The sequence below is a fragment of the Carassius auratus genome, unplaced genomic scaffold, assembly GCF_003368295.1.
Source record: "Carassius auratus strain Wakin unplaced genomic scaffold, ASM336829v1 scaf_tig00215416, whole genome shotgun sequence".
Lineage (NCBI taxonomy): Eukaryota > Metazoa > Chordata > Actinopteri > Cypriniformes > Cyprinidae > Carassius > Carassius auratus.
The window spans coordinates 2,053,832-2,072,625 of NW_020528079.1; the positions used below are offsets into that span (position 1 = coordinate 2,053,832).

The 18,794-nt window shown below is 35.7% G+C and overlaps 1 long non-coding RNA gene across 1 annotated transcript; it reads right to left on the reverse strand.

Annotated features, from left to right (window-relative positions):
* Positions 1-1,344: 1,344 nt before the first annotated feature.
* LOC113094759 (uncharacterized) lies at positions 1,345-2,128 on the reverse strand. Its single transcript, XR_003288150.1, has 2 exons — positions 2,076-2,128; positions 1,345-1,418 (listed from the first exon to the last, which is right to left on the reverse strand). It is a non-coding gene; the product is annotated as an uncharacterized LOC113094759 (long non-coding RNA).
* Positions 2,129-18,794: the final 16,666 nt, after the last annotated feature.

Genomic DNA, 18,794 nt, shown 5'->3' on the forward strand with positions numbered 1-18,794 from the left:
GATTTATTCTAGTAAAGCAACAGAGTGACCCCTATATCAGACCACAGAGCACCTGGAGGACGACATACTGCTCAAAATCGACTTCTTACCATCTAGGCCCACACCCAAACAATGCAATGGTCAAAATCTCCCCTCATCTATTGCATGATGCCATTCAGCCAATATATCCACCTACTCATCCATCTCTATACAGTCCTCTATCTTTCCATATTGTAACCACACCACCACTTGCACAAAAGATTGAGACAGCTCCGTTTCCAGCAAGAAACAATCTTGATAAAACACCAGAGAGCCAAGATTCCAACTTGGAAACTAATGCAACAAAGCAGGATAAGGAGTCATGTTTCATCCATATGTGACAACAGATGTATATGACCCTTGTGCACTGAAGAGGGGCTTTCCTGCACCATCTGCAACAAATTGTTCCACCAAACTAGTGCTGAGGATAGTGGAACTGAATTGGATGAACTGCTTATTTCTGATATGATGTCATTGTCTCATTACAGTTTGTTTAACATGTATTTTTAAAACCATATGTTCCATATTCTAGAAAGGTGAAGATTATATATTTTTTATGACAAAGATTTAATAAATTCCAACTTGATGCTTTAAAGCTTCTGAATTATATATATATATATATGTGTGTGTGTGTGTGTGTGTGTGTGTGTGTGTGTGTGTGTGTGTTGATTTGATATCTCTGAATTGGCTATGTGATTGGCATAATACATATTTACCTGACTGATAATAAATTGTTACATTTGATTTTATTCTGACTTTGAAATTATTTCCTCAAGTAGATGAATTGAAGGCATATGTTTCCGCAAATCTGCATCCAGGGTTAAGTTCATACTAAATAGTGGCGTCTCTAATAAGCATTAATCCACAAATGACTTAAGCTGTTAACTTTTTGTAACGTGACTGGCACTCCCTCTGAGTCACGTGTCGCCCCGCCCACCTCAGCGGTTATTGGTTTATGATTAAGATGAGCTTATTGGTGTACGTTTTTACATCTTATTGGTATAGAGAATTATGACGCTATTAGCAGGATTGGAATGCGGAAGTAGACACTCAGACGCTCTGCACTGCAAGCGTTCCCTGATGCTGTACATCCGTCTGAACTCGTTCCGGTCAGGAGACAGGAGGACAATTCTTCCAGTTGGCCACAACTTATAGTGTAAAGTCAAAATACAGGAAAGATAATAATAATAATAATACAAAAAAAGTTTAACAGCCTTCTACTACAAAATTCAATTGGAGAATGAGCATTAAACGGGGAAATCTTACTGTCTAGCCAGGCAAACGCCACTTTCCGAAAAACTTCGGAGCACAACCCTAAACCATCTGCAAACCAGAGAAAGAGTCAAATATGCAGAGTCACCCGCTGACAAAATAACTTCCCCGAGGATTTCCAGGGGAAGCTGTTGAATCAAAAACATACATAGGTTTATTTATACATGTATAGAAATGTTATTAAACATTATATAAACACTGAATACAGACAACCTTGCTTTAAAACTCTCATTAACTCTATAGATTGTTGTCACAACTACATACTCATTCTTTTATAATAACACTAATCAAATGTTAATATATACAGTACTGTGCAGAAGCATTAGGCATCTTAGTATTTTCACATTGAAAAAAAACTGTTTTAAGCCAATTATTTATATCTTTTGCTGTTGTGTGTCAGTAGGATATATTCGTTTACATTTCCACACATTCATTTTTGCCATTAATTGTAATAATCCAGTGAGATATTTGTATATATTTGTATGCATGATCCACATGAAGATCTTTTACATTGAAAATAAATATTTCTGTCTTATATGGTGAAATAAATCCACATTATATCGCAAACAAAGTTATTTAAAGCTGAAATGTTTTTAAAAGTCTTTGATGCTGATGTTAACTGATAGCTATATATTAAATAATCCACAGTGCTGAGCAATATAGTACTTGTACATAATACCAATTTCATATCTGAACAACTATGTAGCTGTAATAACTAAAATACCTCTTCATGTACACAAATATGTAATTATTGGTTCCTTAATGAATGTATGTGCACAAATAACCTGCTTTGCTGGACTCTGCCTGAAGACATTGTCTTTTGAATGGTGAAGTTCCTCCCCTCAGTGGTTGAGCTCTAAAAGAACAAATGTCAAGAGGTAGGTATATTGCTAGATATAGTACAGAGTAATGTTTCATGTAGCAACATTCAAACAGCTACATACATTTGCGGAGTGAAGCTGTCCAGGAGAACAGAACACCACCACCTCCTGATCATGTCATCCTGAATAATAATAATAATAATATACACACAAAAATCATGCATGTCTGTTCAAATAACTTGACAATAAAATTAGCAATTTATAACAATTATTAACAATAATTATTCAAATTGAACGTACCATGGATAAATAAATGATCGAACATCGCATTTGATATTATAAGATATTTACGCAACCACTTTTACTCACCTCAAGCAATCAACGTGGAATAGGGGCCAAGATTGCGGCGTGATAGGTGGACGCGTTTCGGAGGTGTCATCAGAAAATTTGAAATAGGACGATTATATAACCGTGATAATTGGGTTTGTTTTTTGTGGATAAATGTGTAAGTGATTTTTCTACTCGTACTACTCACCTTGCGCTGATTTATCTATGGGCAGAAAGAAAATTAGACAGATTTCCAACGAGACAACCCTAGCGTCAACTATGGAGCCTGTTAAAAGTGCTGAAGTGAATGTTAGTGTCATCTCCTCTGTGGATTTGAGTTCATCAGGAAACGCTGAAAATCTTAACAACTGGTTTGACTCACACCCAGATAAGAATGATCTCCTTGCGATCCCTCTACCTGAAACTCCCTTAAAACCTGCACCAAAGAAAACGAAAAGAGATCCTCGGGATAGTAGCGACACCTCAGTGGAAATTCTGACGGCTATTCGTGAGCTCTCTGGAAAGTACGATCAAATGTTCCAGAAAATTTCAGCAATTGAAATAACAACTGGGTCAACGGCTAAGCAGATTGAAACTCTGTCCTCTACTGTTACTCAGCTTGTTACTGAGGTAGCAATGAATAAGGAGTCTCTGAAAGTTGTGGCTACGGAGATTCAGGAGCTCCAAAATGTGAATAAAACTATGAAGGCCGAAATTAAAGAAAGCAAGCGCTATAGCTGGAAATGGACATTAAAATTACACGGCGTGAAAGAGAAAGATGGAGAGGATGCTCGGAAAGTTGTTATTGATGTCCTTAGCAACGTAGTGCCTGGCATCAGCGATGATCTTGAGGGTGCAATTGGCATTGCACATCGTCTTGGCCCGAAGAGAGGGGATGGTTCCCACAGGTCCATCATCATTTTGTTTGCTCTCCTTCGTTTTCGCGACACTGTTTGGCAATCTGCCAGAGGCTGTAAATTCCTTTTCAAAAAGAAGTTGCGACTCACCGAAGCCCTTTCACCGGAAGATAGGAAAGCCAGAGAGAAACTTTGGCCTCTTGTTAAAAAAGCCAGAGATGAAGGTAAAAAAGCCTCCTTTCGCGGTTCCTTCACATTAATCGATGGAAAAAGATTAAATTACGTTGATGTGAGATAGTCTTGTCTCATTGTTAATGTTAACGGTTCTTAACCACATTAGTGCTAGGGACCGACTAGTCATCCAAACTTGACTTGATGTTTGACCTACTTTTGAGGGCGGTCTAATTGACCAAATATTGTTAATACACTCAAATATTATGAATCGCTTATGGTTCCTCCTATTGAACTTACAAAGTTAAAGGCTGGAGAGTGTTGTCTATTTATCTTTGTTTATTACGTTCATTATTCAAACTGGCATTCAGTTCTTTTTGCGTACTTGCTATAGAGTAACATGCAAGTTTGTGAAATATATATTATTTAACTTTGTAGAATTATGTTCGGTTATATATTGTTCCTATCTCAATTGAGAATTTTTGTTTACTCAAATTTAAGAAGTTTAAGATTTTTTGGGGGGGTTTAATGGAGTTTAAATTTAACTATTTTTCTGTTGTATCTTTAAATGTAAGGGGTTTACGTGATGCTGTAAAGAGGAAAGCTGTTTTTTTGTTCTGTAAAAGCAGTGAGTCTGACATAATCCTTCTTCAGGAAACACACTCATGTGAAATGGATGTAAAATTTTGGAAAAATCAGTGGGGTAATACTATATATTGTAGCCACGGCTCTAATCACTCAGCTGGAGTCTTAATTCTTTTACACAAATTTAAAGGGCAAATACTTGGGGTAAGGTCGTCTGACGAAGGGAGATGGATTATTTTGTCGTTTAAACAGGATAACTCAAACTTTGTTATTTGCAATATTTATGGTCGCAACATTTTATCATTATGTGCAGAATTTTCTCTTACTGATACGTGGCGTTTTTTTCACCCTGATTTACACAAATTCACTTGGTCTAATAGAAATAGATCTTCCCAATCAAGAATTGATCTCTTTTTGCTCTCTTGCTCAGTTCTTCAGTTTGTTAAAGATATTTCTCATTCATTTGCGCCCCTGTCAGATCATAAACAAATAAGCTTAAAATTGTGTAGCAATGCTGATAAAATTCATGGGTTACGTGGTTATTGGAAGTTCAATAACTCACTTTTAAAAGATGCTTCCTTTAATGATAGTATCAAAAACTTACTTTCAGATGTATTTTCAAAAAAAAAATGAGGACAGCTATAAAGTGAAATGGGAATTTTTTTAAATATAAGGCTAGGTAGATTGCTATTAGACGAAGTAAAGACTTAAAAGCCTCTAAAAATAAAAATATAAATTAACTATTAAATAAAATAAATATTTTATTGCAAAAAAAATTTACTCCGAAAGAAGAATTACATTTAAGGGAGTTAAATCTTCAAATTAACCAAGCTTATTTGGACTTGGCTAGAGGGGTTTTTATTAGATCTAGAGCAAAATGGCTCGAGGAAGGAGAGACCAATTCCAGTTATTTTTTTGCATTAGAGAAGAGGAATTGCAGGAAAAATTCATTAACCGCTCTTAATATTAATGGTGTCAGATGCACAGATCCAAAATTAATTTCTACTTTTGTTACTACCTTTTATAATGACCTTTACACCTCTGAATTTAATATGGATAATTGTGAGAATTTTTTGGAAACAATTAGAAATCATATTCCTGTCATTGATAATGATTTTAAAGATATTTGTGAGGCCACTTTGACAATAGAGGAAATTAAATTGGCTTTATTTTCTATGAAAAAAAAAAGAAATCCCCTGGTGTTGATGGTTTTTCCGTAGAATTTTATATTCATTTCTGGGATTTAATACACTCCCCTTTGCTTTTTATGTATAGAGAATGCATTGCTCAGAGAGAAATGACTTCATCAATGAAACAGGGTATTATTTCCCTTATCCCAAAGCCTGAAAAAGATTCTCTCTTAATTGATAATTGGAGACCAATTACACTTCTTACAGTTTATTATAAGTTTATTAAAATTTAAGCTTAATCATATTATTTCAGAAACACAGTCAGGTTTTGTTAAAGGCAGGCACATTAGTAATAACTTAAGACTTGTTTTAGATTTATTGGATTATGCTGACTTTGTGAAATCTGATGCTATTATACTTTTCTTAGACTTTTACAAGGCCTTTGACACCATTGAACATGAATTTCTTCTGCAATCTCTTAAATTGTTTGGTTTCGGGGCTTCATTTGTCAATATCATTGGAATGTTTTATAAAGGAAAAACAAGTTCTGTCATAGTTAATATGTTCACCTCTAAAAGATTTTCTATAAGACGTGGTGTCAGACAGGGTTGCCCAATTTCCCCTTTTTTATTTATTTTGGTTACTGAGTTATTATCATTAAGTGTAATACATAATCAGAATTTTAAAGGTATCTCCATTTTTGATAGGGAAATAATCTCTCAGCTAGCGGATGATAACACTCTTTTTTTAAAAGATAAAAGTCAACTTTCTATAGCCATTCAGATAATTAAACATTTCTCGTGTGCTTCTGGGTTAAGGCTAAATTTGTCCAAATGTGAGATAATGTCACTGCATAAATGTGATGACACATTAATTCAGGGTATTCCAGTTAAAGACACAATAAAGTATTTGGTATTTATGTATCAAAAAATGTAATAGCCAGACAACAACTTAATTTTTCTAGTAGATTAAAGAAGACTCAAAATATTTTTAATCTTTGGCTACAAAGAGACCTGTCTCTTTATGGTAGGGTTCTCCTCTCTAAAGCGGAAGGTCTTTCTCGCTTTGTCTATCCTTCGCTTTCTTTATATGTCAATGATTGTACTATCAAAGGTGTTAATAAACTTCTCTTTGACTTTATATGGAAAAACAGGTCTCACAAACTTAAAAAAGCAGTGATATCTAATTGTAGAAGTGATGGGGGACTTGAAGCTATAAACTTTCATAATACCATTTACACTTTTAAAATAAATTGGCTAAGAAGATGTTTATTAAATCCAAATTCTTTATGGTTCTTTATTCCTAATTATATATTCAATAAAATTGGAGGCCTCCCCTTTATCTTAAAATGTAATTATATGCATAATAAGCTCCCGGTTAAATTAGCTAATTTTCATCAACAGGCTCTTCTTGCGTGGAAGCTGTGTTACGTTCACAACTTCTCACCACATAAAACTCTTTTGTGGAATAATATGGATATAACTGTTAGGAACAAGTCTCTATTTTACACTAATTGGTTTAACAGAGGTTTAATTTATATTTTTTCTTTATTTGACAATTTTGGCAATGTCTTGTCGTATGAACGCTTCATGACTGTCCATAACTTTCCTATTCCTTTCAAAGAATATAATAATGTTCTTAGAGCTATTCCCTCAGGTTTAATGCATCTGGTTAAAGGCCATATATTATACACCAAAAGAGATATGAAGGAATCGGCTTTGTTACTGGGCGGCATTGGCATTTATGACAAGAAATGTAATAATAAACATGTTCGCCAGATATTTCAAAAGAGACCTCATTGTTCCTCGAGGTAGATCCCATTGGGCTGCTTTAATTAATAATATAGATTGGAGAAGAGCATGGTTGTTGCCTAATAAATATTTTATTCCTAATAAGACTAAAGAAATTCACTTTAAAATACTGCATAAAATATATCCTGTTAACTCATCTGTTTCTAAATATGTTGATATTCCTAGTACCTGCATATTTTGTGGCAATGAAGAGGAAACCCTAATACATTTATTTTATTCTTGTGAGTTTGTTCAGAAATTTTGGCTTGACTTGTATTCCCATTTAAACAAACCCCCATCTTTGCACAATCTTTTAGCTTGAAAGATATTACCTGTTATTACTCTGAATCTGCCAACAAATATAAAGAGTATATATTCAACTTTTTTATTTTGTTCGGCAAATTTTTCATCCATAAGCAAAAATGTATGGGCTCAATTCCTACTTTTTCACATTTCCTGATTGAGGTTGACTCACTGCTTAAATTCTTTTGTTTAACTAACAATAAAAAATGTGTCAGGTTTTTGGATTTATATGAAAAATGTATGTCTAATGACTGATTAAGCTTAGATAGCTTTCCTTCATTGGTTTAAAATGTATTTGTGTATTTATTTATTTTATTATTATTATGGTATGTATATATATATATATATATATATATTTTTTTTTTTTTTTTTTTTTTTTTTTTCTCTCTCTCTCTCTCTCTTGATTATAAGCTACAAACCCCTTTATTGTGTTTCATTTCTCCTCTTCTCCTCTATCTTCTTTATTTGTTAATGTTCTCCTGAAGGTGATTGTATATTTTCATCCAATTTCTTGAAAAAAATAAACAAATCAACGTGGAATAGCGTTATTACTCTGCTGCTGTAGTTGCCACCGTTCTGTTTGTGTCAACGCAAAATGTCAAAGGCGGGGAAAACAAATATGGGTGTCGCCCCGCCCCATCGTCCAGACTGCACTCTGGGGTTACTCGGTCTGGGGGCTCCTCCCCCAGAATTTTTTTTTTATTTCATAGTAGTGATTTCCTGCATTCTGGTGCATTTTAGGCCACCCATGTCCCTTGCTTATAACTCAAACCAGTCAATACCCATGGTCTAAAAAGACAATATTAATTGAACTGCCATGTAGAAATCAACAGTTTCACAGGTAATGATAATGAACAAGTTGCAAGTTTATTATGCTCCGTGTCCAGATAGAAAAAGTGCAAACGCATAACAATAAATTATAATAGGGAATACAACAATCTAGTTTTTTAATCAATCCCCAGCTGTAGACTACATATCTTTAAAAGTTCACTGTAGACAATCTGTAGAATCCCAAAGAAAGGGTGGGACAACATCCTTGAAGAACACCAAGTACGAGAAGAAAGATGATTTTAACATTTTAACTAGTATGGAAACACAGTAATCCAGCTCACAACTTCAAAATAAAAAAAAACATACGGTTACATTCCTATTGAGATCACTATTTTAATGGCAAATGTGTGTGAAATATGATGTGTGTGACTGTGAGTGAGAGAGAGACTGAGTAAGAGAATGACAGCAAAAAAAGTTTCTCTTATTCAAAAAAGAGAGACACAGACATCAAGAATCAGCCTGTGAATCTCAACAATGGTGACAATTATAAAGCATGTTGCAGTGCATTCTGTGCCCAGAATGCACTGCAACATGCTTTATAACATCGTAAAATGGATTACATCATGAAAGTTAAAAATATTATGCCGTACAAGGCCAGTGCTGCTATAATTACTAAAGTTAAACTAACTCAGAAGTTAGTTAACTGTGCTCGTTAACATCAGGTGTCTTCAATGTTGGCAATAAAAAAGAAAGAATTTTTAATTCAGATATTTTTGTTTAGAAAGATGTGAACATTTTACTCATTTTAAATGGTTAACTTTTAAGGAATTAATTTAATTGCTCAATTCTAATTTTTTTTTAATTTAATCAATAATATTGGTTGTAATCTGTTGGAGAGATAGATGGGAGGGTGAGTGAGAGAGAGAGAGAGAGAGAGAGAGAGAGAGAGAGAGAGAGAAAAGAGTAGAGAGAGACTAACATATGGCAACCCATTCTCACTCCAAAGGCGTCAAAAACCGAAGCATGGTCAAGCGCCCCTAGCGTCACTTTTATGACGCCAAATGTGCCTCTCGGCGTCGAATATCGAAGCACTACGACCTTCATTGCTTTCAGTGGGAAACTTTTGGCGTCAGAATTCGACACGAGGACATGAGATGTTTATCGCTATGAAATCACGTTCAAGAAGTCTCATTCAGCACACATCGCGCGAAACTTGCTATCAGTTCCACAGTTTGGGTGAGTAGTCCTCCATACGCTCTTTTAATGCCTTTTATCAAATGTATTCTGTCTTCTTTATTAATCAGATTAGTGCCATATGTTTAATCGCTGTATTATATCGGTCATCCGCGGCTGTCTTTGAGTTTCACTGCGTTTAAATAAATGAACACAGCTGCTAATTAGTGTGATTAAACTCTATCTGTCACGTGACGTGCCATAGACCTTCGATCCGTTTTATATTATTATTAATTTCAGGATCAATGATGTAAGTTGTATTTGTAGTAAAATCATGGTAATCACGACACAATAGTAATAAATGAAATGTGAAGTTAAAACACAGTAAATGGGACATTAGTAACTGTAACTGTAGTTTTACTATGATATATTAATAATCAATACAACAATACAATAATCACCAAACCAGCTATGTTTGTATCACTGTAATGTTAGTGTTTTTATGTGCTTTTATATGACAGATATCACAGTAATCATGTGTTCTGTACCATGCTTTTAATACCTTTTAATGTGAATCCAAAAAAAAAAAAATCAAATTAAAAATAAATAATAAAACATATATTTTTCCATCTTGCAGTTCATTCATATCAGTTTATATATATATATATATATATATATGTGTGTATGTATATATATATATATATATATATATATATATATATATATATATATATATATATATATATATATGTATATATATAAATATTTTGCTCACAGATCATTATTAACATTCTGTATATAATTCAATTTTATTTTCTCTCCCCTTTTTTATTATTTATATTTTTAGCTGAAAAGACATAAAGGCAGTCAGCCCAGTGGTGTTTCTGGAGAGGGATTCCTTCAGAAATGGAGAAGACAGAAAGCTGCGGAGGCAGATATTTGCAGCAGTAAGTCTGTGATAGTTTGTCTCTTTTGTCAAAAATTCCTGCTGTTATAATTTGTACAGCATTTGTTGTTTCTTAAACTGTTGCACTGTCCAAATACCCACACTTGCCATCTTTTCACTTGACCACTTGATTACTTATTTGAAGTCTTTCCTGTATTTGGCCTAGTGTTCGAGTGAGCATGATGACCACGAGTGTGTGTCGAACTTTTCATGACCTGATGACTGTGTTTCCCAATCCTGATCCTGGAGAACCCCAGCACTGCACGGTTTTGGCGTCTCTCTTATCTGCCTTGGAGTCTTCACTGATGAGCTGATGAGTTGAATCAGGTGTGTTTGATCAGGGAGACATCTCAAATGTGCAGTGTTGGGCTTCTCCAGGATTGGGAGCCACTGCCTTATGGGACACTTATGTGTTTAAAGAGATTTTTAATATCTAATTATCAATATTTCACATACTGTACTAAACACATCACAGTCTTAATAATCCAGTTTAACACTTGTATGATATTTTACAAGCCCCAGGACGGTCTCATCTGACACTATCAAAAGAATTCATATGACTATAGCTTGTTATTAATTACTTGCTTTCAATAATGGATTCATTTAACATTTAATTTTACAGCATCTTTACAGAGGATGCTTTTATGGTCTAAACAAAACACAGTGTAATGTATAAGTTGAATGTAATTTAATATTTCCTTCCTTTCTGTCTTACAGGATTGTTTGAGGATAACGCTGTAGCTCCATCATGCACAAGGACTCACCTCGTTAACTCTTTATCCCCCGCACACACAGAAATGGTCCCTGGATCAGTGATTAGACTTTGCAGTGGTTTGATTTTTGCAGAAGATGTAACTTTGTTTTATTTATAAGCTCATAATGAATACATTACAGAACCAGTGATGAAAACAATAGTTAAAAATAGTATTTTTCGTATTGATAAAGCATTTTGTTCTCTTTTTCAAGCTTCATACAGTGAACTTTTTAGACTTTAATTAAGAGTTTTAGTAAAGGAGATATTCATACACAGTCATCCCCTAGCTCCAGTCATGAAGTGAATTCATGATGTTATTGTCAAAGCTAGCAGGTGTTTGTTTTCCTGAACACTTTCTCTGTCTTCCATTGTTCAGACAATCAGTGTTTATTTGATGCTGTGCTGATAGAGTTTTATAGATGATATTGCACACTTGACATGCATGTCTTCATGGTGTTTTTTTGTGAGTTTGAAACATTTACATTGTGTTGTATAACATTTTGGTCAATTTAATTTTTTTAATAAAATTGATCTTTTTCCAGTGTTCTCTGAAAGACATACTGTATTTACTGTTTTGTTTTTTAATAAAAGCATTTTCATTTGCATACTGAAAATAGTTAATGTTTACAACATAACTGCCTTTTTATTCTTTATGGTGGCAAAAACGAGCTTGGTGCCAGAGGATGCAGTGTAGTAATTTGGGCATGTTGACTTTAAATGAGTTTAACATATCAATAAATAATGGAAGATCCTTACAAAAATATGCATGTTTATTATGCTTTATGTATTTATTTGTTTGTTCATTCATTCATTAATTTATAATTTCTGTTTTTATTCCTAGGGTTCAAATGGTAGAGAGTGGTAAATCACAGAAACACAAATGTGAACAATTTTAACTTTAAAACACAATGTAATATACAATGTAAATTTTAGAAGCACGTCATTTGATTAGTAAATATATTTGTCTTTGGTCAAAAAAAAAATATACAAATCTTAAAAATGTGTCTTATATTTAATGAAAGGAATCTATCTGTTGGATACAACTGCGACTGCTGGGAATGTGCACATCAATATTGCCCAATTTTTGTCAAGCTGAACAACGGAGGAAGGTGAAGACGTTAATAAAACAGAATCTAATAAGTAGCAAGCTTAATCTATTGTTAACCGAATCTATCCCTTCAGCCGAAAAACGAAAGACGTCGGTCATACATGGATAAGGAAGTGTGTCGCTGCTGCTCAGCTTTGATGTCATTGGCTATGAATTTTCAGGACAGTCTGTGGTTGGACTATCTTTTAACCCATATTAAACAGCGCATCATGTTAAAAAGTATGTTTTGCTCCTATCATCACATTAGTAATATATTAAGTCAACAATGAAGTGTTGCTATCTTGAGAAAAATGACATCTTTAGCGAGATCCTAATCCTAACCCTAAGCATAACTTCAATGAACTACAAAAACAGCCCCCTAGTGTTGCCTTTGCATAGATAGAACGACGGAGGCTTGTGGGTAATGTAGTTTAAAACTTTTTATTAACGAAACTAAATAAATTATTTATTTTAAGGTAAACTGGATATCTAAATATGTTTATTGTGCAAACCTCTATAATATATTTGAGAGGCAGGCTGAAATGTGGTATTTTACAGTGAGCAATATTTAAAATGCTTTTATGCCAGCTTTCCACTTATTTCTGAAAACTGAGCTCAACATTATTTTATCAGCATAGCATAAGTAATAATCCTGCCCATTTTCTCTTTGATATGTTAATTGGACTCTGATTTACAGCCATTTGAAATGTACAGTTTTGGGCTCTTCCGGGGGGTGCTACTGGGCCCCTGGGGGTAGAAGGGCAGTAAAACCTACATATATGTATTCTCCTCATCATGAACAACAAACTGAGCTGAGTCACATTTATATCTGACAGTTTTCACAGTCCTCTGTTTTCTATTCTATTCATCATGACTATTATACCTTTTGACAGGACATTGTGAGGCCATCTGATGAAACATGGAAAAATTATAAAGAAATGATTTAATAATGAAAATAATAGATTATTTCTTTGATTTTTGAAGTAAATGGCAAGAAATATAATGGATGAACCTGCAACAACTTGCCATTATCTATTCCCCACTGTAAAGCAGTAATCAAGGACAATGTATACACATTGTGATACTTCACTATTACACAAGGACAAATTCATGCAGTGCTAAGAATATTAATTTATATATATATATATATATATATATATATATATATATATATATATGTTAGCATTATATATAACTAATTAGCCGAAATCAGTGTAAAAATGTCCTCCTCACCCCCGTATCTTGCTCCTCAGGTGCTGGACATCAGTAATGTGCCTGCTCTTGGTTTTAATGCAGTACAAGATCCACGTTGATCATTCCTGCTACATTCTCAGTTATCCCTCAAGTGCTTGTAACAATAAAGCCCATGGCACCATCTTGTAATGCAGAATAATTAATCTTGTAACTCCCTGTATTTCACAAAAAATGTGCATATTTGTTACTAAAATATAAAAAAATTACTTTCTGGTGTACTGATGTCCCAGATGTTATTAATCCGATCAAAAATGTTCATGTCTTAAATAAAAAAGTAATACCAATAATTAATATGTCGTTTTTCCAAGTCTAAAATAAACACATATCAGCCTACCTAGTAAAATGATGTATTTACCAAGAATCTTCAGAACACAATATTCACCATTTTCATTTTATTGAAGCATAGACTATAAAGTTGATAAAGTAGCATCAAGACAAATAAGATTCAATGAAAATAATTATCATCAAAAATACATTAACCTCATATATAAATCAGTTCACACAGATGAGTGATGAAATGTCCTTAAAAGTCACACAGTCCCATCCAGTCAACTGTGATATACAGATCATGTGATACATATAAGACATGTGATACTGTTTCAGAAAATAATGATTCCCATCATCACATCTAAACTGGTTTCATCTCCCCATCGTGATCTTCTTCTCTCGTGTCTGGAAACAGTTTGTGGTTGATATCCAGCACTGATGAGGTGTAGCTTGTTCTCAGCCAGAGGATCTCTCAGTCCTAAGATCCCAGACCTGGTCAAAGTGAAACAAACAATCCAGATGAAGTTGTTTAATGGACAGAGAGCGCAGCTTATGTTCTGTGTGGTTTTAGCAGGGTGAGCAACTATGACCCTTGTAGTACTGTACACTTACCATTCTTCAAGCTGTTTTAAGATCTTTTGAGAAGCTTTTCTCTGAAGACAATTTACCACATCCTCTTCTTTCACTCCTTTCAAGAGCATCACTTGGTCAAAACCCCTCATTTGGCTGATGAGATCATCTGTACAAATAAAAATACTGCAATAAATATGTCATTCTGCAAGAATTAAGAAAAAGTTACAGAAGCAAAGGTCTTGCTCATGAGACATTAGCATGTGTAGTTCTCAGAGACTCTAGAATTCATCTATTGTTGCAGTAAATGTGTTTTCTTCCTCTAGAATCTTTCTCCAAAGTTCCTGACTTCTCTCACAAATGTGTTTTAGTCTGTGCAGTGTAATGCCTGGCTTCAAACCAATCAACTATCAATTCACAATTAATAACATAACATTTACAAAACAATGAAATAATGTCAATTGGTGTTTATATCAACTAAACCAATTTCATGACACTTGTCTGCTAATAAAACAGGTGGTGTGTTTTTAAAAACATAATATTAAAAATGTCCAGTCACACTTTGCTAACATGCTGTAATTGTAATAGTATAAAACGAAATCAAGGCTGACATGACCAGTTCTGTGAGAGATCATCATAAAATGTTGTATAACATTGCTTCAACACACACATACCAGAGGACTTCTGTTTGTTTGAGCACAAGATGGCCATCTTCATTCCTCATCCTGAGCAAATCATATCCTTGGTCTTCCTTCTCTTCTGTGAAACAAGATAATCTCTACTTACTCTCTGTGCAATTAATATTGCTCATTAAACATAATTAAGTTAATTTAAAGTAAGATTCAGACCAGAGCATTTTTGGAGTAAACAAATGTACCTGGGAAGAGCTGATCATGGCAAGATTCGCTGAGACTCAGTAATAGCTCTTTTAGGTTTTAGGAAGGTTTGTGAGGGTTGGCTCTTAAAATAGCTGTTGAGCTCGATATTTTAGACCTGAAAAAGAAGAACAGCATTATCTGGAAAAAATCCTGTAAGACAGAAGGAAGGACATATTATTAATTACGTGCAGCTTGTACATTACACCTCTGTAAAGATGCTGTATAATTAAATGTTAAATTAATCCATTATTGAAAGCAAGTAATTAATAACAAGCTATAGTCATATGAATTCTTTTGATAGTGTCAGATGAGACCGTCCTGGGGCTTGTACAATATCATACAAGTGTTAAACTGGATTATTAAGACTGTGATGTGTTTAGTACAGTATGTGAAATATTGATAATTAGATATTAAAAATCTCTTTAAACACATAAGTGTCCCATAAGGCAGTGGCTCCCAATCCTGGTCCTGGAGAACCCCAACACTGCACATTTGAGATGTCTCCCTGATCAAACACACCTGATTCAACTCATCAGCTCATCAGTGAAGACTCCAAGGCAGATAAGAGAGACACCAAAACCGTGCAGTGCTGGGGTTCTCCAGGATCAGGATTGGGAAACACAGTCATCAGGTCATGAAAAGTTCGACACACACTCGTGGTCATCATGCTCACTCGAACACTAGGCCAAATACAGGAAAGACTTCAAATAAGTAATCAAGTGGTCAAGTGAAAAGATGGCAAGTGTGGGTATTTGGACAGTGCAACAGTTTAAGAAACAACAAATGCTGTACAAATTATAACAGCAGGAATTTTTGATAAAAGAGACAAACTATCACAGACTTACTGCTGCAAATATCTGCCTCCGCAGCTTTCTGTCTTCTCCATTTCTGAAGGAATCCCTCTCCAGAAACACCACTGGGCTGACTGCCTTTACGTCTTTTCAGCTAAAAATAAAAATAATAAAAAAGGGGAGAGAAAATAAAATTGAATTATATACAGAATGTTAATAATGATCTGTGAGCAAAATATATATATATATATATATATATATATATATATATATATATATATATAAACTGATATGAATGAACAGCAAGATGGAAAAATACATGTTTTATTATTTATTTTTAATTTGATTTTTTTTTTTTTTTTGGATTCACATTAAAAGGTATTAAAAGCATGGTACAGAACACATGATTACTGTGATATCTGTCATATAAAAGCACATAAAAACACTAACATTACAGTGATACAAACATAGCTGGTTTGGTGATTATTGTATTATTGTATTGATTATTAATATATCATAGTAAAACTACAGTTACAGTTACTAATGTCCCATTTACTGTGTTTTAACTTCACATTTCATTTATTACTATTGTGTCGTGATTACCATGATTTTACTACAAATACAACTTACATCATTGATCCTGAAATTAATAATAATATAAAACGGATCGAAGGTCTATGGCACGTCACGTGACAGATAGAGTTTAATCACACTAATTAGCAGCTGTGTTCATTTATTTAAACGCAATGAAACTCAAAGACAGCCGCGGATGACCGATATAATACAGCGATTAAACATATGGCACTAATCTGATTAATAAAGAAGACAGAATACATTTGATAAAAGGCATTAAAAGAGCGTATGGAGGACTACTCACCCAAACTGTGGAACTGATAGCAAGTATCGCGCGATGTGTGCTGAATGAGACTTCTTGAACGTGATTTCATAGCGATAAACATCTCATGTCCTCGTGTCGAATTCTGACGCCAAAAGTTTCCCACTGAAAGCAATGAAGGTCGTAGTGCTTCGATAGTCGACGCCGAGAGGCACATTTGGCGTCATAAAAGTGACGCTAGGGGCGCTTGACCATGCTTCGGTTTTTGACGCCTTTGGAGTGAGAATGGGTTGCATATGGTGTCTGTGACAGTTAGATTTGTGTATGAAAGAGGTAGATGGAGTGAATGTGTGAGTGAGAGTGAAGGGGATGGAGAACTCTTATTTGTACAGGAACTTTGCTCGTCTATCTTTCTGAGTGGCAAATCTCTCAATGACCCTTGTGTTGAAATCTGGAATGTCCGTGTGAGGTTTTTCTCTATAGAGAGCATAGCCAGAGCGTTGAGGCGATCTTGGGCCATCATGTTCCTAAGGAAAGTTTTTATCCTCTTTAAAGTAGAGAAGCACCTCTCTGATTCTGCTGTTGTCATTGTGACACTCGAGTAGGGACGACAGGAGACAAAAGCAAGTGAACAGAGTTTATTAAACAAGATGAGATGATGGAAGGTTGGAGAATGACGCAGAAACCACGAGGGCAGCACAGACTGGTGAGTAGATAAGTAGCATGCGTTGCTGATGATGACGACGGTGGTGAACCCAGGAGTGGTGATCGTAATCCGTGCGTGAAGGTAAAGATCCAACAGAAACCAGACAGGAAGCAAGGCAGGAACACACGAACGAGACAACAGCCACGCATCTACAAACAACGATCTGACAAACAGGAGACGAAAGACAGGGCGTTAAATAGGCAGTTGGAATGAGTAGCACCTGAAACACCTACATGAAACAATCAACATGACGTAACATGAATACAGCTGGAGACGGTGCATTCAAGAACCGTGACAGTATCCCTCCTCCTAAGGACGCCTCCTGGCGTCCCCAGAATCTCTTACCTGTCGATTGTAATCATCGATAAGGGAATGATCCAGGATGTCCCTAGCAGGTACCCAACTTCTCTCCTCCGGACCGTAACCCTCCCAGTCCACCAAGTACTGAAATCCGCGTCCCCTCCTTCTAGAGTCCAGAATGCGATTAACCAAATAGGTCGTCTCCCCATCTATGAGACGCGGCGGATTAATGGGAGAATGAAATACGGGCTTAATTTTGGAAACATGAAAGGCGGGATGAATTCTCCTGTACGTAGGAGGAGTTTAAGACGGACTGCCACCGGACTAATTATTTTGGTGACAGTAAACGGGCCAATAAATTTGGGAGCCAATTTATTAGATACGGAACGGAGAGGAATATTCTTAGTAGAAAGCCACACCTTTTGACCCACGACGTATACGGGAGGCCTAGACCGGTGGCGATCGGCTTTGGCCTTGGTGCGCGCCCCCACTTGGAGTAGAGTCTCGCAGGCTCTGGTCCAAGTGCGGTGACACCTCTGGACAAAGGCGTGAACGGAGGGGACCGCAACCTCGGATTCCATACTGGGAAAAATAGGTGGCTGGTAACCTACGCTACACTCAAAAGGAGATAGGCCCGTAGCTGATACTGGTAAGGTATTGTGGGCGTACTCCACCAAAGACAATTGTTGGCTCCAGGAGGACGGATTCTTGGAGACCAAACATCGCAACACCCTTTCCAAATCTTGGTTGGCTCTCTCGGTTTGACCATTGCAATGGGGGTGAAACCCTGAGGACAGACTTACAGTAGCCTCCAGTAATTTACAGAATTCTCGCCAAAATTTAGACACAAATTTGGGTCCCCTGTCAGAAACCACGTCTATCGGGAGGCCATGTAAATGAAAGATGTGGTCTATGACGGTCAACGCTGTCTCCTTTGCTGAGGCTAACTTGGTCAAGGGAATAAAGTGGGCGGCCTTCGAGAACCGGTCCACCACGGTTAAAACAACCGTTGCCCTGGGAGGACGGGAGGGTGGTAATAAAATCTAGTGCGATGTGGGACCAGGGTCTCGAAGGGACCGGCAGTGGTTGGAGTAACCCATCAGGGGGCCGATTGGAAGTCTTACCAGTAGCACAAACCGAGCCAGCCAAAACAAAATTGTGAATGTCGCGAGCCATAGGTGGCCACCA